The sequence below is a fragment of the Rattus norvegicus genome, chromosome 2 (genome assembly GCF_021556685.1).
Source record: "Rattus norvegicus strain SHRSP/BbbUtx chromosome 2, alternate assembly SHRSP_T2T, whole genome shotgun sequence".
Lineage (NCBI taxonomy): Eukaryota > Metazoa > Chordata > Mammalia > Rodentia > Muridae > Rattus > Rattus norvegicus.
This window is the reverse complement of record NC_141535.1, coordinates 39,014,047-39,036,467: the sequence shown is the minus strand read 5'-3', so window position 1 is coordinate 39,036,467 and position 22,421 is coordinate 39,014,047. Positions and strand designations below refer to the sequence as shown.

General features: G+C 37.1%; 1 long non-coding RNA gene across 3 annotated transcripts in view; it reads left to right on the top strand.

Moving 5' to 3' along the window:
- LOC103691446 (uncharacterized) overlaps nt 1-22,421 on the top strand; it is a 275,993-nt gene that overhangs the window by 149,117 nt on the left and 104,455 nt on the right. For 2 of the 3 annotated variants that reach the window (XR_015673883.1, XR_015673882.1), the window contains exon 3: nt 4,690-4,760. The exons of the other annotated variant lie outside the window; for it this stretch is intronic. This is a non-coding gene — a long non-coding RNA (uncharacterized LOC103691446). The remainder of the gene's footprint in view (nt 1-4,689; nt 4,761-22,421) is intronic. 3 annotated transcript variants of the gene reach the window in all.

Below are 22,421 nucleotides of genomic sequence, written 5' to 3'. Positions count from 1 at the left end.
ACACTGCTTATTAGATAGAATATTAGAAACTAGTGTTTTCCAGTTTTGTTTATCCACAGAAGATATTATCTTTCACTTTTGAAAGATGACTTCATATCCCCTCCTATGGATATTTTCCCCCTTTTAAGAAGGAGTGGGAGCATCCACATTTTGGTCATCCTTCTTCTTGAGCTTCCTGTGGTCTATGGATTGCATCTTGGGTAATTTGAGGTTTTTGGCTAATATCCAATCTCTCCTTAGAGACACATCCAGAGCATGTCCAGTATAGAGGTCAATGCTAGCAGCAAACCACCGAACTGAGAATAGATCCCCCTTGGGGGGAATTAGAGGAAGTATTGAAAGAATTGAACGAGCTTTCAACCCAATAAAAACAATGCCAGCCAACCAGAGCTTCCAGGGGTTAAGCTACTACCCAAAGACTGTACATGGACTGACCCAGGGTTCCAACTACATATGTAGCAGAGAATAGCCTTGTTGGGGCACCAGGGGAAGCCCTTGGTCTTGTCAAGGTTGGACCCCCCAGTGTAAGGCAATATGGGGGGAATAAGGGGGGAGTATAGGAGAATACCCATATGGGGGAGGAGGAGGAGAGGGAATGGGGGCTTATGGAATGAAACAAGGAAGGGGAATAACCTTTGAAATGTAAGTAAAGAAATATATCTAATAAAAAAATTTTAAAAAATGAAATGTAAATAAGAAATACCCAATTTAAGAAAAATAGAAGAAAGAAAAGAAGACTTCAGATTAGGGAAATCTTGTTTGCTGCTTTGTCTTTCCTCAACACCAAGTGGTACCTGAGGAGAAGTGGGCTTCGCTTGTTTCTTTCTGCATGGAAAACAGTTGTGTCCCTGTCATTCTGTTCCAGATTTTCTTTTTTGAGTGTTTGAGTTTCTATAATTTTAATACAATATAGCAATGTGTGGGCTTTTTGAAATGTATTCTGCTTATTCTGAACTTGTGAAAATATGTAATTTGGAGTCTGACATTAACTTGAGGTTATTCTTTGTTATTATTCCCTCAAATGCCCATTCTGTTCTCTTCATTTCTCTATATTTAAGTCATACTGTCGTTACTTAACTTACAGATAGTTTCCTATATTATTTTTCGTCTGTTTTTTCAGGTTTTGTACTTCCTTGATTGGACCCCATCCTTGTAGAATCCTTACAACCTTGTTTCCTTCTTAAAGCTGTTCTTCCCACCTTTCTTACCATTTTTCTTGGAAGTGCATTCTTTCATTCTTATTATAACATTTGCATATTAGATTGTTTTTTATTTTCCATAAGATTCCAGCCCTAGAAATCAACTAGCAACACAGAAAGGTGGGGAAATACAAATGTTTTCCATCAACAACATAGCATTAATATTATAACTACTCATCATAACATTTTGATTATTCAAATGGTCCATGCACTTTCTACTTAAAGGCCTCACCTGTGTTGAGTTTTATACTTGACAGCAATTTTACTTAACTTCTCTTTGTTTGTTTACCTGTCTACTGAAAGGTAAAACCAGTTTCTTGAATTGTTTGCTTTTTAATCTGTTATCTTTATTTTTCTGTGAGATATGTCTTATTTTTCTCACTTGTTCATTTTAAGCCCCCTCCCTTCCTTCCTCCCTCCCTCCTCCCTTCCTCTCTCCATCCCCTCCTTCCCTTTCTTAAACTCTCCCTCAAACCTTCCCTTCCTTCCTTTCATCCTTTTTAGATGTAGTGACCTTTACTAATGTGTTGAAAAGGGGAGTACTCTTTTAGCCCCCCTTCCCCTGAGGCTCTGGAATGGACAGAATGAGGAAGAAGCTCTGTATGGTGACTAAATCAATGCTAACACTCCCCACACCTTGAGGGTCTTCCTCATAACATTTTGGGTGTTCTTGCTGGGATGACTGCTCGACCTTCCTACTCCTTGGAAGTCATTGCTGGTGCCCCATGTGTTCTCATCCCAGAAAATGAACACGACAAAATGGCCCTTGAGGACAATGCCTTTCCCAGCATGAAGAGAGAATCAGTGTCTCTTCAAGTCTCAGCCAACAACCTGGTCATTGTTGTACCCAGGACACTGTAATACATGCTCTGCCCCCTTACTGAAACTTAATTTGGTACCTTTCTCCAGGCCACAAGTCAGATCCACTAGAGACACATTATGGGTAGCAGTGCCCCTAGACCATCACAGTAAGCTCTGGGATAACATTGCCCACAGCTATGGCCTTCAGGTAATGCTCTGGGTAGGCCCATGGCTGTCCCAATGGGCTCTCTGTAGATTTTCTGGGTGGGAGTTAATCATCTTTTAATATGAAGTTAAACTAAGCAATCTTTCAGAGGCTTATGAAAAATTTCATGTATAGACAGTTTTTAAGTATAAAAATACTACAGATTTTGTTCATATTTTATACCTCCAATCATATTGTCCACAGGTCTCATCTGAAAAAATATATTACAACAAATATTTCAGAAGATTAAACAGTTTAATATTAACAATAAATTACAAAGGATACCTAAAAATAAATATTTCGCACACCACACTCCTTTAACATCTCTCTCCTACATCTTCATCCTAAATTAAGTCAGAATTTCTGAGACAAAACATGTTTTATTGAAAAGTTCATTCAGCTGTATTCATGAATCCCAGTAGAGAGCCTGCATATCATGCACAAGACCCTGGACCCCATTCTGTGCCACAAATAAATGCCACTTAAAAAGTGGCTTAAATATAACTTTGCCAATAACAATTAGAATTTACTGATCCTATAAACATTTCCCCAAGACTTTAATTGGGATAGCAGTTAATTCTCATTTATGAATATATTAGTGCTCTATACAATTGAGCCTCCTGAGATGTTGATTTCTTGTATTGCCACAAAAGATATCAGATTTCTTCAGCACACTTTGTACCGTTCCTTAGGGAAAGGCACAGTACAGCGTGTGAGAGGGCACACTGGGGTCAGGGGATGGGGTTCATTTGAATGACTTTAGTGAAATCCACTACATATACCCTTTGTTTTCTCATGTGTAAGGACAGATAAGTTATTACCTCCCTACAGAGTTCTTGTGAATGTCAAGAGATAAGGCTAAAAAAATTGTTATTTCTATTTATTAGAATTGAAGTTTTGAAGGACATTGCAGATACGACTTTAAACACAGCACTAATACTATTATCACCCTTACATAGGGTCTTTACAGTTGTTGATCTTGACTTAAACATTTTTGACAGTAATTGATTATTATATATAACTACTAATATATAAAATTGTCACATCTAAATATGTATATTAATAATCATATTTATATATATACATTTCAAGAATGAATATCTAAAACTCATTTGAGACATTTTTAATAAACATATACTACAGTTTAAAGTGTGAAGCAAAGTGTTTAGAGTGTAAAGTGGTAGCAAAAAGAACCTTTTTTGTGACATTATTTACTCTTCCCATTGACAGAATGGCCAATGAATGCCTGGAGGTTTATTAGTGATGTCTCTAGAGCAGAAAGAAATTTCTAACCCCTACTCATCCTGGGAAATAGTATGCCCCAAAGGAAAGCAAAAGCTTTATTTGCACAGGTTTTCCCTTTATAAATCTGCCTGCTCATTTATGTAACCCTTAATGCTATTTTCATAAAAATCAGAAAAGAGTGAAAACAATATGAAGCTTCTCCATTGATTGAGGTAGGAAATTTCTCTTTTGTCTGTTTGTTTGCTTCTTGTATCCTATTTTGCTTTTCCTATAAAATCCCTGCTGATATCTGATATCTCTTTTTTGAAGCTTCCTCTTGCCATGTAACTTCTGTGTATGTCATATAAAACACACACACACACACACACACACACACACACGACTATGCATGTCCAATTTTGTGTGATATATTCACCAGCATATTTATCTTTCTTATTATGAAAAATAATTTTTCAAGTAATAAAAATTATAATTTTATAAATGTCTATATAAGGGGAGATGTTTAGATAATATTCTATCCACTTGAAAAAGGATCGAATTTGATATTTTTATGGTAGAATATAAATGCATATATTTTATCTATTTTTTATATATTCATTTATCAATATCTACTTTCTTTAAATGTTTATTTACAAAACTATATAATAGCATTCAAACTTAATAATTTAATAAATTTTTGAGCATTTGCTCTAACCATGGAAGGTCCTCTGTTAAATATTGAGAATGAAGTAACAGAAATATAAACAGTGCTCATCCTTTAGGTATTGTGGAACACATTATAGAGTTATGGTATATTTAAACATCTGTTTTCCAGCATGACACAAAGAACTAACCCTAACTTGAGCTACTGTTTTAATGAGACTTCTTTGAGCATACATTTCTTTATGATTTTTTATGTTTAGGGAACCTCTAATGATATTTTCCTAGTCAACATGCAGTCATATGAATTCATGATCCTGGAAAGGTTTTATAAACTAACTACCAAGAATAAAAATGAAATAATTTACCCTTTTTACTCTACAAACACTACAAATTTAAAAAAATGTGGTTGTATTAGATAAACTACGCTGATGTATTATCTCCCATTCTGGATAAATGATCTCTGATGAGGTATGATATATTGGGTGTTTAAAAAGACATATACCCATAATGTGCTTAAAAAACAATGGTCTCATTATAGATTAGTATAAAGAATTTGAAACACACAGAGTATATTATTTCTAAAACATTTCTTAATAGGTTATAAAGTGAGAAGTTGTTGGAGATGGCAAGGAGGAGTTTGCAAGACGACAACTCCAATAAGCTCTATGGTAAGCAAGTCAGCATGATCCTTCCTGGCCTGGTGTGAATTTTCCCTGAGACTTTTTGAAAAACTTCTTTAACCTTGTTTAAGCTTTAATAGCAGTATTCCTATCAAATATTTTAAAACGTGAACCAAAAATACAAGATATACCCCTTCTACCCCTTCTTTACACACACACACACACACACACACACACACACACACACACACACACACACACACACATGATGCAAGGTTGTAAGATCTGAAATTAGCATAAGGAAGTGGGTGCATGAAAATATTCTGAAACCAACTTGGCACGTTAGGGCCAATAAAACATGAACTTGTGTCCTGATTTCACCACTTATTCCACCCCCGCCACCAGTCTTTTGATTTGAAATCTCCAAGCCTTTGTTGCTTCATTTATTCATAATGGTGTAACATCATTCACTGTGCACTATCTCATGATATTACTGTAAGATCAAAGGGAGAAATTGGATATGATCATATTCTGGGAAACTCTGCAGAACTAATAATTATATCTACTTTCAAGAAGCTTCGCATTAATTAGAGAGTAAAAGCAGACACAGCAGTTCAAAGAATAGAACTATTTTGTCCTTCCAAAATTCAAATATTACAGTTGCTAATTCAAAATTAGAGAGCAAGAGTTCTTCAAAATGCAAAGCCTGACTGAGACACAAGAAATCCTGTCAGAAATAAAAGATCAGTTCTCAGGGAAAATGTCCTGAGGCAACAGCAATATGACCAAGTAGTAGTTAGAAACATTTCTGTCAGTTCTGGACATTTTTAGCATTTTACAATAAGAATGTGGAGGTTAAATGCACAGAGTACTTACTAGAACTTATTGGCATTGAAGAATGAAGAAAGTATAATGACACGAAGCTTTAGAAGAATAGCTTTGTTCCCTAATACAATTGCCTGCTTCTGCTTGACTGACTGAGGTCTGTAAGCAGCTAGCCATGACATCTGACCTGAGGTGTAAGGCTAAGGGCTTCATACAGACTTAAGAATATAGAACTGTCTATATGTAGTTTTAGTGGTTTGTCCCAAAGTAGTTAGCTAAAATTTCTCTTTTCTTTCACCTATAATGAAAATTGAGACATCACAGAACTTTTCCATCCCCCCTCCGCCGCCGTTATGTTTGTAAGCAGCATCTCACTACAGAGCCCGGGCTTTCTTAAAAGTGAAACCTTCCTTCTTCAGCCCGCTGAGTGCGGAGACAGTAGTTACAAACCCCAAACTCTGCTTCAGAACCTTTCCTTACCAAAATCCTAAAGGCCATACTTCAACATGGAACCTGATTTTCAAGTAAGGTTCCATGTGTAATTTCCCATCTAATTAATTAAGATGAGGTTGTACAGGAGTATTGTGGGTCTTATTCCAATATGGCAATTGTTTTAAATAGAAGACCTATAGACAGAGATAGACCCATAAAGAGGATAAACAGTATGAGGAGATACTGTAGAATGCAGGCATCTTTTCCTACTTTGCAAGCCAAGGAAAGAGTCCTAGAACATGCCGTACTTACAGTGTGAAGAAGGAAACAATTGCACAAATTTTTAGGTTTTGCTTTCCCAAACTGAGAGATAATAAATGTCTTGTGCAAACCATTCCATTTGTAGTGCTTTGTAATGACATCCCAAGGAACTAAGAGAGACCGAGTCTGTCTATAGGCTAAGAAAGTAACCAAGGGACTGGAGAAAATGAAGAAGCAGTGCTGTGTGTGTGTGTGTGTGTGTGTGTCTGTGTGTGTGTGTGTGTGTGTGTGTGTGTGCCTGTGTGTGTGTGTTTATATCCAGTATCTTCTGATAGATCTGATTCCTTAGGCAGTTGGAAACAAAATACAAAGAACTTCCAGACATTAAATAGAGAGAGAGGACTTGAACACAGATCTAAATGAGTCGATTCCATCAAGTTCATCTCCTTCAGAGCTCAAGGAACACTGTAGAAGAACAGGCAGAAGGTGTGAGATAGAGGGGTTGGAGAACATCTGAAGAATAAGGCCCTGTAAAAAAAACTGGGCAAAGCCAAATCAAGCTCACTGAAGCAGCAAACTCAAAGCCTACAAAGAGCTGCAATAGATCTTCTGCATATAGACCACAGCTTTCAGTTTCATACTTTTATGCAATTCCTCAATGTGTAAATGAGCAGGACTCTGATTTTGTGACTTTTCTTTGTACTCTTTTCTTTTTCTTTTTTTCCCCTTCATCTTTATTAAATTGGGTATTTCTTATTTACATTTCAATTGTTATTCCATTTTCCGGGTTTCCAGGCCAACATCCCCCTAACCCCTCCAACTTCCCCTCTATATGGGTGTTCCCCCTCATCCTCCCCCCATTACCGCCCTCCCCACAAAAATCACGTTTACTGGGGGTTCAGTCTTGGCAGGACCAAGGGCTTCCTCTCCCACTGGTGCTCTTACTAGGCTATTCAATGCTACCTATGAGGTCAGAGTCCAGGGTCAGTCCATGTATAGTCTTTAGGTAGTGGCTTAGTCCCTGGAAGCTCTGGTTGCTTGGCATTGTTGTACATATGGGGTCTCGAGCCCCTTCAAGCTCTTCCAGTTCTTTCTCTGATTCCTTCAACGGGGGTCCTATTCTCAGTTCAGTGGTTTGCTGCTGGCATTCGCCTCTGTATTTGCTGTATTCTGGCTGTGTCTCTCAGGAGCGATCTACATCCGGCTCCTGTCGGTCTGCACTTCTTTGCTTCATCCATCTTGTCTAATTGGGTGGCTGTATATATATGGGCCACATGTGGGGCAGGCTCTGAATGGGTGTTCCTTCAGTCTCTGTTTTAATCTTTGCCTCTCTCTTCCCTGCCAAGGGTATTCTTGTTCCCCTTTTAAAGAAGGCGTGAAGCATTCACATTTTGCTCATCCGTCTTGAGTTTCATTTGTTCTAGGCATCTAGGGTAATTCAAGCATTTGGGCTAATAGCCACTTATCAATGAGTGCATACCATGTATGTCTTTCTGTGATTGGGTTAGCTCACTCAGGATGATATTTTCCAGTTCCAACCATTTGCCTACGACTTTCATAAACTCGTTGTTTTTGATAGCTGAGTAATATTCCATTGTGTAGATGTACCATATTTTCTGTATCCATTCCTCTGTTGAAGGGCATCTGGGTTCTTTCCAGCTTCTGGCTATTATAAATAAGGCTGCGATGAACATAGTGGAGCACGTGTCTTTTTTATATGTTGGGGCATCTTTGGGTATATGCCCAAGAGAGGTATAGCTGGATCCTCAGGCAGTTCAATGTCCAATTTTCTGAGGAACCTCCAGACTGATTTCCAGAATGGTTGTACCAGTCTGCAATCCCACCAACAATGGAGGGGTGTTCCTCTTTCTCCACATCCTCGCCAGAATCTGCTGTCACCTGAGTTTTTGATCTTAGCCATTCTCACTACTGTGAGGTGAAATCTCAGGGTTGCTTTGATTTGCATTTCCCTTATGACTAAAGATGTTGAACATTTCTTTAGGTGTTTCTCAGCCATTCGGCATTCCTCAGCTGTGAATTATTTGTTTAGCTCTGAACCCCATTTTTTAATAGGGTTATTTGTCTCCCTGCGGTCTAACTTCTTGAGTTCTTTGTATATTTTGGATATAAGGCCTGTATCTGTTGTAGGATTGGTAAAGATCTTTTCCCAATCTGTTGGTTGCCGTTTTGTCCTAACCACAGTGTCCTTTGCCTTACAGAAGCTTTGCAGTTTTATGACATCCCATTTGTCGATTTTTGATCTTAGATCATAAGCCATTGGTGTTTTGTTCAGGAAATTTTTTCCAGTGCCCATGTGTTTCAGATGCTTACCTAGTTTTTCTTCTATTAGTTTGAGTGTGTCTGGTTTGATGTGGAGGTCCTTGATCCACTTGGACTTAAGCTTTGTAGAGGGTGATAAGCATGGATCGATCTGCATTCTTCTACATGTTGACCTCCAGTTGAACCAGCACCATTTGCTGAAAATGCTATCTTTTTTCCATTGGATGGTTTTGGCTCCATTGTCAAAAATCAAGTGACCATAGGTGTGTGGGTTCATTTCTAGGTCTTCAATTCTATTCCATTGGTCTATCTGTCTGTCTCTGTACCAATACCATGCAGTTTTTATCACTATTGCTCTGTAATACTGCTTGAGTTCAGGGATAGTGATTCCCCCTGAAGTCCTTTTGTTGTTGAGGATAGTTTTAGCTATCCTGGGTTTTTTGTTATTCCAGATGAATTTGCAAATTGTTCTGTCTAACTCTTTGAAGAATTGGATTGGTATTTTGATGGGGATTGCATTGAATCTGTAGATCGCTTTTGGTAAAATGGCCATTTTTACTATATTAATCCTGCCAGTCCATGAGCATGGGAGATCTTTCCATCTTCTGAGGTCTTCTTCAATTTCTTTCTTCAGTGTCTTGAAGTTCTTATTGTACAGATCTTTTACTTGCTTGGTTAAAGTCACACCGAGGTACTTTATATTATTTGGGTCTATTATGAAGGGTGTCGTTTCCCTAATTTCTTTCTTGGCTTGTTTCTCTTTGGGGAGAGGAAGGCTACTGATTTATTTGAGTTAATTTTATACCCAGCCACTTTGCTGAAGTTGTTTATCAGCTTTAGTACTTCTCTGGTGGAACGTTTGGGATCACTTAAATAAAGTATCATATCATCTGCAAATAGTGATATTTTGATTTCTTTTCCAATCTGTATCCCCTTGACCTCCTTTTGTTGTCTGATTGCTCTGGCTAGAACTTCAAGAACTATATTGAATAAGTAGGGAGAGAGTGGGCAGCCTTGTCTAGTCCCTGATTTTAGTGGGATTGCTTCAAGTTTCTCTCCATTTAGTTTAATGTTAGCAACTGGTTTGCTGTATATGGCTTTTACTATGTTTAGGTATGGGCCTTGAATTCCTATTCTTTCCAGGACTCTTATCATGAAGGGGTGTTGAACTTTGTCAAATGCTTTCTCAGCATCTAATGAAATGATAATGTGGTTTTGTTCTTTCAGTTTGTTTATATAATGGATCACATTGATGGTTTTTCATATATTATACCATCCCTGCATGCCTGGGATGAAGCCTACTTGATCATGGTGGATGATTGTTTTGATGTGCTCTTGGATTCAGTTTGCCAGAATTTTATTGAGTATTTTTGCGTCGATATTCATAAAGGAAATTGGTCTGAAGTTCTCTTTCTTTTTTGGGTCTTTGTGTGGTTTAGGTATAAGAGTAATTGTGGCTTCATAGAAGGAATTCGGGAGTGATCCATCTGTTTCAATTTTGTGGAATAGTTTGGATAATATTGGTATGAGGTCTTCTATGAAGGTTTGATAGAATTCTGCACTAAACCCGTCTGGACCTGGGCTCTTTTTCTTTGGGAGACCTTTAATGACTGCTTCTATTTCCTTAGGAGTTATGGGGTTGTTTAAGTGGTTTATCTGTTCCTGATTTAACTTCGGTACCTGGTATCTGTCTAGGAAATTGTCCATTTCCTGTAGATTTTCAAGTTTTGTTGAATATAGGCTTTTATAGTAAGATCTGATAATTTTTTGAATTTCCTCTGAATCTGTAGTTATGTCTCCCTTTTCATTTCTGATTTTGTTAATTTGGACACACTCTCTGTGTCCTCTCGTTAGTCTGGCTAAGGGTTTATCTATCTTGTTGATTTTCTCAAAGAACCAACTTTTGGTTCTTGATTCTTTCTATGGTCCTTTTTGTTTCTACTTGGTTGATTTCAGCTCTGAGTTTGATTATTTCCTTCCTTCTACTGCTCCTGGGTGTATTTGCTTCTTTTTGTTCTAGAGCTTTTAGGTGTGCTGTCAAGCTGCTGACATATGCTCTTCCCTGTTTCTTTCTGCAGGCACTCAGCGCTATGAGTTTTCCTCTTAGCACAGCTTTCATTGTGTCCCATAAGCTTGGGTATGTTGTACCTTCATTTTCATTAAATTCTAAAAAGTTTTTAATTTCTTTCTTTATTTCTTCCTTGACCAGGTTATCATTGAGTAGAGCATTGTTCAATTTCCACGTATATGTGGCCATTCTTCCCTTATTGTTATTGAAGACCAGTTTTAGGCCGTGGTGTTCTGATAGCACGCATGGGATTATTTCTATCTTTCTGTACCTGTTGAGGCCCGTTTTGACCAATTATATGGTCAATTTTGGAGAAAGTACCATGAGGAGCTGAGAAGAAGGTATATCCTTTTGCTTTAGGATAGAATGTTCTATAAATATCCGTTAAGTCCATTTGGCTCATGACTTCTCTTAGTCTGTCTACATCTCTGTTTAATTTCTGTTTCCATGATCTGTCCATTGATGAGAGTGGGGTGTTGAAATCTCCCACTATTATTGTGTGAGGTTCAATGTGTGTTTTGAGCTTTAGTAAGGTTTCTTTTATGTATGTACGTGCCCTTGTATTTGGGGCATAGATATTTAGGATTGAGAGTTCATCTTGGTGGATTTTTCCTTTGATGAATATGAAGTGTCCTTCCTTATCTTTTTTCATGAATTTTAGTTGAAAATTGATTTTATTTGATATTAGAATGGCTACTCCAGCTTGCTTCTTCTGACCATTTGCTTGGAACGTTGTTTTCCAGCCTTTCACTCTGAGGTAGTGTCTGTCTTTGTCTCTGAGGTGTGTTTCCTGTAGGCAGCAGAATGCAGGGTCCTCGTTGCGTATCCAGTTTGTTAATCTATGTCTTTTTATTGGGGAGTTGAGGCCATTGATGTTGAGAGATATTAAGGAATAGTGATTATTGCTTCCTGTTATATTTATATTTGGATGTGAGGTTATGTTTGTGTGCTTTTCTTCTCTTTGTTTTGTTTGCAAGACGATTAGTTTCTTGCTTCTTCTAGGGTATAGCTTGCCTCCTTATTTTTGGGCTTTACCCCTTTATTATCCTTTGTAGTGCTGGATTTGTAGAAAGATATTGTGTAAATTTGGTTTTGTCATGGAATATCTTGGTTTCTCCATCTATGTTAATTGAGAGTTTTGCAGGATACAGTAACCTGGGCTGGCATTTGTGTTCTCAGCTGTGAATTCTTTGTTTAGCTCTGAACCCCATTTTTTAATAGGGTTATTTGTCTCCCTGCGGTCTAACTTCTTGAGTTCTTTGTATATTTTGGATATAAACCATTTATCTGTTGTAGAATTGGTAAAGATCTTTTCCCAATCTGTTTGTTGCTGTTTTGTCCTAACAACAGTGTCCTTTGCCTTACAGAAGCTTTGCAGTTTTATGAGATCCCATTTGTCCATTCTTGATGTTAGAGCATAAGCCATTGGTGTTTCATTAAGGAAATTTTCTCCAGTGCCCATGTGTTTGAGAGTCTTGCGCACTTTTTCTTCTATTAGTTTGAGTGTATGTGAATTGATTTGCCTTGTCTTATCCAACTTCCATATTTATATGCTAGTTTTTTTAACCTTACATTGTATTTTGTTATATTTTGTTTTTATCTCATAGATGTCCATGTATTTTTTTAGTGATAGATAGAAAATTGCATTACACAATACATTGCATTACACAATTATCTATGTTTAATAAAAGCAAAAATATAAAATGAGACTTTTAACATTTTTATCCTCATGAATTTTACATATGCATACAAAATATAATATAATCATATTTACCAGATTCCATCTATATACCCCTCAACATACTCCCCTCACAAATTAATGGCCATATTTAAAAAATAACCCATTAAATACAATAGGTGTAGGGATGTAAACCTATCCACTAAATCATGGGAAACCCACCACTGGCACCGTGTTAAAAAAATTAGAGTTTTTCCACCTTCACTACAATTCCACAACTGTAAATTATCAATAGTCCCTCAACAATGAGTGAGGCCAATGTGTGGTTTTATCTCTTGCTTAGATCACCATGGCTGTTCTGATTTTATGAGAGTGACAGACATTTCTAGATGATACCATTGCACAGCATTCCTCCCTACCTTTCTTTCTGCCTCCTCCTTAGCTTCCTCCAGATTTTTCCCTAATTTAACCAGAGAGGTCAGCAGCTTCTGTTCATTGGTTGGGTACACATATCTGCATGTGACTCTTTCAGCTAATTGTTGGGTCTTTTGGAGGGCAGTCATGATAGGTCTCTTTTTGTGAATGGTCCTGGGGCCTCCCCTTGAGCTGGATTCTACTTTGGGTCTGTCCCAGAACCTTCTTTTCGTCAGGCTCTTCTCCACTTCCATTCCTCAATTTCTTTCAGACAAGAAGAGTTATGGGTCAGAGTTTTGACTGTGATATAGCAACTCCATCCCTCACTGCATGCCCTGCTGGAAGTGGCTTCAACAAGTTCTGTCTCCCTACTATAGGGCCTTTCATCTATTGTCCACCCCTTTGAGTCCTGAGATTCTCTCATTTCCCTGGTCTCTGGTACTTTCTAGAGGGTCTTCCAAACCTCTTACCTCCCAAGGTTGCCTGTTTCCATTCTTTCTGCCGGCCCTCATGGCTTCAGTCCTTTTCCCCCACCCAATACCAGATCATGTTCCCCTCTCCTCTCTCCCCATCCCCTTTCCCTCCCTGTCTTTTCCTCCCTCCCTCCCCACTTGTGGTTGCTTTTTTTCCCCTCCCAAGTGGGACTGAGTCATCTTCACTGGGGCCCTTCAGTTTGTTCATCTTTTTGAGTTCTGTGGACTGTATCTTGGGTATTCTGTATTATTATCATTATTATTATTGTTATTGGCTAATATCCATTTACTAATGAGAATATACTGTGCATGTCCTTTTGGGTTTGAGTTACCTCACTTAGGATGATATTTTCTAGTTCCATGTATTTTCCTGCAAAGCTCAGAATGTCCTTGTTCTTAATAGTTGAGTAGTATTCCACTGTGTAAATGTACCACATTTTTTGTATCCATCTGCTATCTCATTTAAACAGTGAATCTTCTGAGAATACTTTTAAACTTTATTTCATTTTCTTTTCATTTTCATTTCCATATGGAATCTGAATAAGAGGGCATGATGATTAATTTTGACTAAATAAAGTATTGTAAATATGACACAATATTAGAAGAAATTTAATGTAATCTTCTCCTCTGGGTGTGTGATACCTGTGTTCAAATACAAAAGTAACAAAAGGAATTGGCCACAATGTAATAATAATAATAATAATAATAATAATAATAATAATAAAAGAAGACAAATTCATAAATATAAATAATTTTAATATTTATATACATTGATATGGTTTATATAAAAATAAGGATGATGTCATGAGAAACATTTTATGGCTAGTATTAATTCACATGCCCAGTTAATGTATAATGGTTTTGATGCTACTTTAGTTGTGTTTACATCTGTTCTCTTTTTATTGCTCTATACACTTAATTATTTACTTTTGTTGTGTTGGGAATTGAACACTAGGTCTTGTGAACACTGGGCAATCACTGATGAGTGCTGAGCTGTAGAGAATTGATTGAGTTATTCCCTTCACCTTCTGTTTACTTTATATTTCGAGACAAGCTCATATTAAATTTTTGAGACTGGTTTTGAATTCACTTTCTGATGCAGGCTTACTTCAATCCTGTAATCCTTCTGTTTCAACTGCTTGAGTATCTAGAAATATATAACTGTACTATCAGAGAAAGTACTGTCCATAAATATTTGTGTGTATGTGTATTCGTGTATATATATACACATATGTGTACATATATATACATATATATATATATATATATATATATATAAAACACACTATTATTAATTTTAAAGATGATTACTTCCAGCAGAAGCATAGAGCCAGTGATGGTAGCTAATGATTTCTGGTTTATTCAAATTTGTTTTTTATGAATAGTAATAAACAATCAAAAGCATCATCTTTTTTTCTATGAGAACATTCAGTGCACTGATTAGAGGTTCATCTCAACACTCTCAGGCTGTCACCAGTAATGAAAAGTAACTGTCCTGGCTGTGTATAGTAATTTCAACCTAAGGAGTCTATTGGAAGATGCATTTGCTTCCCATCAAGGCAGCTGGCACAGCACTTCAGGAAGTTAGAGTGGGTTATTCCCTCATAGATCAAAGTCTGCTTGCTAGTGTTATATATATTGACCTGTCCAGCTCCCTTTTTGTGATTGATCACTTTGCTACCCAGAGGATTTCCCTGCTGCTCTAGCCTGGCAAAGTTCTCCATAAGGCTTTAGATAATTAAAGGTCCTTGTTATTTTTTTTGCTTTGGAAATCCATAATTTTCCAGGAACAAAGAAGGCCCTGCACTCTGCCAGTTGTTATTTTTGCTACAAAACATTGATTTCCCTTTATTACCAAGGAAGCTCCTATATTGCAGAGGATTGCAATGTATCTAACTTTAGGTTTTGCAATTTTGCAGATTGACTGACAAATACAACATTGGCATTGCTCTGTTGACTGGAGCATATGGAGAACTGTTTGTTTGTTTTGAAAGGATGGGAGAAATCATCCATCATTGCCTGCCATGAGGTGTACTGACATCCTAGCATGTGACCATCACATCTACAAATGGAGTTGCCAAAATTGTGTGAACAAGAAGAAGAAAGGGCCTAATAAGTTTCCTGATGCCTGTATTCCTGTGGCACTTTTAGAAGCCAAATTACCAAATATTACAATTATTATCAAAAGCCTAATATAACTTTCAAAACAAGATTGTTCCCAGCACTTAGGCTTGGTATTTTTAAGAAAAAAAAAGATTAATACAACACTAAAATGCTTGATAAATCCAGATAGTAGGTTCAACAATTCCAGAATAGGTTTGTAATGGTATCTTTATCAGTATGGGCAGTGACTTTTCGTATTAGTCAATTATAATATTAATGTATTTTTAGACACATTTTACTACTTTTTGATTGTTTAAAACTGTGTGGATAGGTAAAGAAGTGATGTTTATTTTTTGTTCCTTTTGTGATTTAACACATCACAGAAATGTGACATCTTAAATCTTTATGACACTGGCATTTTTATGTCATCTCTCTTTCAATATTATACTAATTCAGTGAGGTTGTTTGGTCTATTTTCACCATAGAGCCCAACTCTCTCTTGTAACAACTGAATCCTCAGAGAAGTTCATCTTAATGAATTTCACATTGTCAAGGTCAAAGATTGGAGGGAGCATGAGGGAGAACAAGCAAAACAAATGGTTTTCCTGGTTTGAAGGGATGAAGCCACTTACTCTCAGAGAGACATTCATTTATTATTGAATTGCATCATTGAATGTAAATGTAGTTATAGTGTGGATTATTTGAGTCTGTGGATCATTAAATGTACCTATGCAGTTCAGGCACGATCATGTTCATGAAAATTTTAAAAGAAATATGAGAAAATAATTTCCATTTAATTTAAAAAGAAAAATGGACCCAAAATATACTAGACATTGATAGATAGTTTAATGTTGGAGAACATACAAACAAATAATTCAGACTTTTTGCATGACCGTCTCCTGGGGCTGATTCCTTCAGGAAGAAATTATCACATACAAACCCTATGAACTTAAAGTCTCACTTGTTATTGACAGCTACAGGCACCCAAATAGATACAAGTAAAGGCAACTCAAAAGGAATATAGTACTTTATGGTGGGAGCATAGAACTATATAATCTACAGTAAAATAATCTGTTGAATCTTTTCTGTCTATCTAAAAGGTGTGTTTTATTGTGGCTATCAAACATGAGGCCCGCTGTGAACAAAATTACAAGGTAGAAAAATTTGCATTGTCATTGCTACCTCCTTTTCCATTCGATGCTATAGAATCGTTTCCTGCCTACACACATATTCAAAGCCTGTGGTCTAATGTGTCTAAACCTCATTTCTAATAACTACCCTCACTTCCTTTTTTCCCAACTAAATTAAAAGTCATTGATAGTATTAGGGATACTTGGGTTCAAGGATGACAAAATGGGCAGTTAGCTCTACTTCACTACAGATTTAAATAATCAATTTAAAAATGAAAATGATAATAAAAGACAACTGTACCTTTTGTCAGGAAAATTACACAATACTAAAATCTTAGAGAAAAAAGACATATTTTACTTCATGTCCAAGTGAATACATATCACCAATCCCAATTATTAACTGTTGCATGATAAACTGCCTTCTGTTGAAGACATTTTAAGTGAAATAGCATCTTCAGATTCTATGTTGTGCCCTTGTATATGTGTTTTATGAATTGTCACATGGTTGTGAGATGGAGACTGGGCTGCATGTTAAAAGGAGTTTACTAAGAATGCTGCTCATGAATGCTGGCTGCACACTGGGAGCCCAGGTGTGTTGCTGAATGAAGAGCCTGCGTGTGTCCTCCCTGTTTGTCAATATCCTTAGCAGGGCGCCTTAGCTTCTGATGATAGATCATAAGAATGAATATTCCAGGAAATTGAAAGTTGTACAGCTTCTCAGGACCTCACCCTGGGAGCCACTGAGTGCCACTTCTGTCACGTTCTACTGATCCAATAGCTGATATACAAGACAGGACAGTACAGTCTATCTTGTGATACAGAGGTAGCAAAATGACTTGAAAAATAACAGGAGAGGAACTATGTTTTAGGCTACATGAAAATCAAAATTGCTACATATTCAATGAAGTGCTCAGTTTTTGTTATATGCATTCTCTTCATCTTTTAAATAATGTCTTTTTGGAGTTATTACTGGTTCCATAGCTCATTGACCAGAGAATGATTTATTTAGTATTCTATTTCTCTTCTCCTTTCTTTTGTTCGTTTGTTTGTTCCTTCCTATTTTCCATTTTTCCTTCTATTTTCTCTCATTTCCTCTTTCCTTATTCCTCCCATCTCATTTTCTCATTAGTAATTTCCAAATAATTGTATGAATCAGAATGAGTTCCAAAAAGAAGCATGAGTAGAAGCAACATGCGCACCTTCCAGATCCTTTGACATATATATCTTACCCTGTTTTCGCTAGTTTGGAAACAATATGAACCGGAGAAGACATGAAAGCTGCATTAACTTTCTTAAGAATCTCAAGATTTGTATCTTAAAATACGTCCACTCTACTCCATACTCTGTGCATGCCCATCTTAACCTGCCTTTTCTAGAGTACATTTGCACTGATTGAACCATTGTAATTATTCATCTCTTAGTTTTATACACTTCTGACATCTTTTTGTAGCACATTTTGATATGTAACTCATCTTCTAATATACAAAATATTCCTGTTGGATAAACAAAGACTCTTGATATAGTGTTGGGTAAAGAATAGCAAACTTTAAGTCTACATTAGTGGTCATATGTGATAGGTATTCACTTTAGCTAAAGTAAAGCTTTTCATGTGTAAGAGCTGAGAAAATACTCAAATTCCAAAGTCCCAGTTGAGTACAAGAATCAGCTTTCCTGAAATAATTTCTTCTCTACATGACAATAGGGGCTAGAAGGTAATAGACTTGTATGTAGTGTTGCCAAAGTAAACTTTTCTAAGAAACATTTTCTTTAGTAGATACAAGGAAAGGGAAAATAATTGCAAATAATGATACCTAAGAAAGGATAAAAAAGAAAATAAATATTTAAAATTTTCTGATTAAATTCAATAATAAGCCACACACACACACACACACACACACATACACACACACATGCACAATCAAATTTTACAAAAACCATAATATAAACTTCAATTAATCTTTTCAAGTTGAGTGGACAAAAATTGAAAGAGATATTTCTACTGAAGAGATTTAGGGCTTCTAGAGAGCTTAGAGACATTCCTTATACCCTTGTGCATATATAGATATTTATATATTTGGCCTCTATAGATAGGTACAGATATCTGAGCCTGTGAACATAAAAAAATACTGTAGTGGAAGGAAGTAGCAATCAAAATGGACAGGAATTACTACATTAAAAAAAGGGAATGATTCTTTCTTCTTCCTCTCCAAGATGTTAGAAAGTTCCAAATTTCCAAAAGGAAAAATGTCTTATGACAGTGCATATAGAGAAGAAACAGGTCAACCATTCAAGATTCCCAAATTAGCACATTAATAAGAAAAGAAGGAACACGGTCAAATTATTTTTACAAAGTCAGTGCTACCCGGATTCTCAAACAAGGTGAACACACAGTAACAAAAGATGAGCCAATCATACAAATGAATATATGTACAAAACTTGTCAGCAAAACACTTGCAAACCAAATATAGAAGGACACTAAAAAGCTGGTTCACTATAATCAACGTTGCATTATTTCAGAGACTTGGAAATTAAGTGTAGATTGAGCTAAAAACTTCTTCTCTACTAGCTAGCTTTCATAGTGATAGCAAGTACTACATAGAATGCTATAAGAAAAGATATCAGTAGCCTTCTCTAGCTGTGGTCTCTGCACGCTGCAATTCAAACGTGATAGGCATGATGAGCCCATTGGTATAGTAGCAATACAAGTATTACAGGGGTAACCAACAATTTTCTTATAAGATTTGATTTCATGGGATGGAATCCATGCCTAGTATTGTAAATCTGGTCAAAAACTTGTAGCACAGTGTGTGTGTGTGTGTGTGTGTGTGTGTGTGTGTGTGTTTGTGTGTGTGTGTGTGTGTGTGTGTGTGTGTGTATCATAAGCCCCAGGGGAATTTAATATTGATATTTTGATAAATTTTCATGTTGTCCAACTGACATGTATGTATGTATGTATGGAGATGTAGATATATATGCATATATATCCATATATCCATAAATTAGCAATTCTCTTGCTTACCAATAGAAGTTGCTATTGGAATCTATTTTCAGTGGGAAGAAGTAAATGTACTCAAAGTAGGTAAAGTGATGAGGATACATGGCTGTGGAGTACTCATTCCTACTTGTGACATTTATACCATTTTTGTCAAGGCTCAAGGACCATTGTAGAAAAGCATGTGAAAAAACGTAAGAGCCAAATGAGAACAAAGTACTGCTGTGGGATGTAGGCTTCGATTTTTTAAACCCCCTTTAAGTAAGTGTTCTCAAATGTATCCTTGTTAAATGTTGGAGCATCTTTTGGGTATATGCCTAGGAGAGTATAGTTGGGTCCTCGGACAGAACTATTTCCAAGTTCCTGAGGAACCACCAGACTGATTTCCAGAGTGGTTTTACCAGCTTGCAATACAGAGACTGCCCCACCTAGGGATCCATCCCATCTGCAGACACCAAACCCTGACACTATTGCTGATACCAAGAAGTTCCTGCTGACAGGAGCCTGATATAGCTGTCCTCTGCGAGACAATGCCAGATCTGGACCAGTACAGATGCAGATGCACACACCCTGATTGAGTGCAGGGACCCCCAATGGAGAAGTTGAGGAGAAGCAAGAAGATGAAATTTTTTGCAGCCCCCTAGGAAGAACCACAATATCAATCAACCAGATCTTCCAAAGCCCCCAGGGACTAAAACAACAAAAAGTACACTCTGGGTGGCCCATGACTCCAGCTGGATATGTAACAGAGGATTGCCTTATCTGGCATCACTTGATGGGGAGCCCTTTGGTCCTGTGGAGGCTCCATGAGGCAGAGTAGGAGAATGCCTAGGCATTGAGGCAAGAGGGGGTCAGTAGGTGGGGGAGCACCCTCATAGAGGCAGGGGGAGGGGGAGGGGATAGGGCATTTGTGGAGGGGAAACTGGGAAGGGGAAATAACATTTGAAATGTAAATAAATAAAATAATCTATAAAAAATGAAATAAAGGAGAGATGCTTCTAAAAGTAATTCTTGTTCCTCTGACGGCCTCCATTTAAATAGGAACTGCAGGAGAACAGAAAGGGATACTGGGTTCCTTGAAACTCCCCACAAACAGCTGGTATCCTGATCTGAAATACTTGAAGCTAGAAGTACTTATTAGTATGATATCAGTTGATTAAGAATGAGTGTTTATCTAGAACCTCTGAATGTTAGAAAATCATATGGAAGTCTCCATAGGCAAGGAAGTTTCTTTTGCAGTGGCATAGGTGACTGCAGACTCTTAACAGAGAATGAGAGAGATTCAACACTTCTTTGCCCCCTGCCCTTACCCACAAAAAGAAAGAAATAGTTCAGACAGGAAGCTACTGAAGACACAGTAGAATCCTTCTCCTTTATAGAAGGGGAGGGGGAGGAGTTAGGGGGGATGTTGGCCTGGAAACTGGGAAAGGGAATAACAATTGAAATGTAAATAAGAAATACCCAATTTAATAAAGATGGAGAAAAAAAGAGATAAAAAGTGGGTTAAGCACTTTAAAAATTGCTGAAATATAACTCTTCACAGTTGATGCCTTCTGGCCAGGGGTGAGGGAAGGACTAAGTTTTCTTTACAGGGCTGGCCACTAGGAGTTTGAGTATATGGGCAACACAAATTGGACTTGGTGTTTGTTTGTTTGGTTGGGTGGGCGGGTGGGTGGGAGGTTAGTTGGGTGAGAGGATGTCTCAAGGGACCTGGGAAGAGTAGAGATTGTGATCAAAGTGCATTGTACAAAATTTCCAAATAATAAAAGAAAAAGACAGGAAAAAATGGTTTTCCAAGATGAGTAAGTACACTTTCCATACACCCATCTTGTCAGAATTAGCAGAGGACCAGCCTTGATGACACCAGAAATAAAGCCATGTGTTTTCTTGTTGCCATGACAGGAAACCTAACAAAAGCATTTTAAAGCCGGAAGGGTTTATTTTAATTCACAGTTTGAAGATAAAGTATACCATCATCACCAGGGAGTTATGGCAGCAGGAGTATGAGGTAGCTGGTTAAGAGCAGCGAGATGAATTTCCTTCTGGTGCCAAGCTCACTTTCCCTTTTTTGTGTGCAGCCTAGGACTCCAGCCCATAGGACTGCAGCACCCACATTTGGAGTATGTCTTCTCCCCTCACCTAAACCTTTTAAAAAAAGCTCTCATACACATACTCAGGGAAGAGTTTGTAAAATGAAACTTTATAGTACATTCAAATTATAGTTGAGTAATTCTGTTCCACTTTTTAAAATTAGAATAAGCAATATTATATACCAAAAGAATCTTATTATTTAGTGTTTGTGCAGAGATGGGAAATGAATATATATACATATACATATATATGTATATATATGATAGATGATAGATATGTAGACAGATGATAGACTATCATAGGGAGATCGATGATATAGGGATAGAGGATAGATAGATAGATAGATAGATAGATAGATAGATAGATAGATAGATAGAAAGATAGATAGATGGAAAAATAGGTAGTACAGGTAAATAAAGTAGGTAGATGGGGAGACAGACAGGAAAAGCTATTTATAGGCAAAGTACAAAATAGAATATCTACTTTCTTCACTTCCTGAAAATTATGTGTATTCAGAAGTCCCTTGAAATTCTCTGTTTTTAATTCCACCTTTAAAATGATGTACCAACAGTTTACATAACCCACATGAAAGTCTAAACTTTAAGTTCTGTAAGCACCAGTGCTTACACACTGAACCAAGAGCTCCTGATATGGTCAGTGGTAATAACAACCAGGCCTGGGTTGAAGAAGTATCCGCAAGACTGAGTCTGAGACAAGTTTATTGCAAGCAATCAGATCACTCTTTTACACCCTTGTCAGAAACAGAATACAATGGCATTTGCCAAGAAAACTATAATGGTAGTTGTCAGGACACAATGAAGTTTGCAATCTAAACAATCTAAACAGGGCACACAAGGGTAATGTCTAAGACTTGTTATGTAGCCTAGCTCCTGTAAGTTTTGCTGACCCTAGAGAATGCAGTGCTACACAGATGGGCTGAATGCTCTATTGCTTGAAAAGGT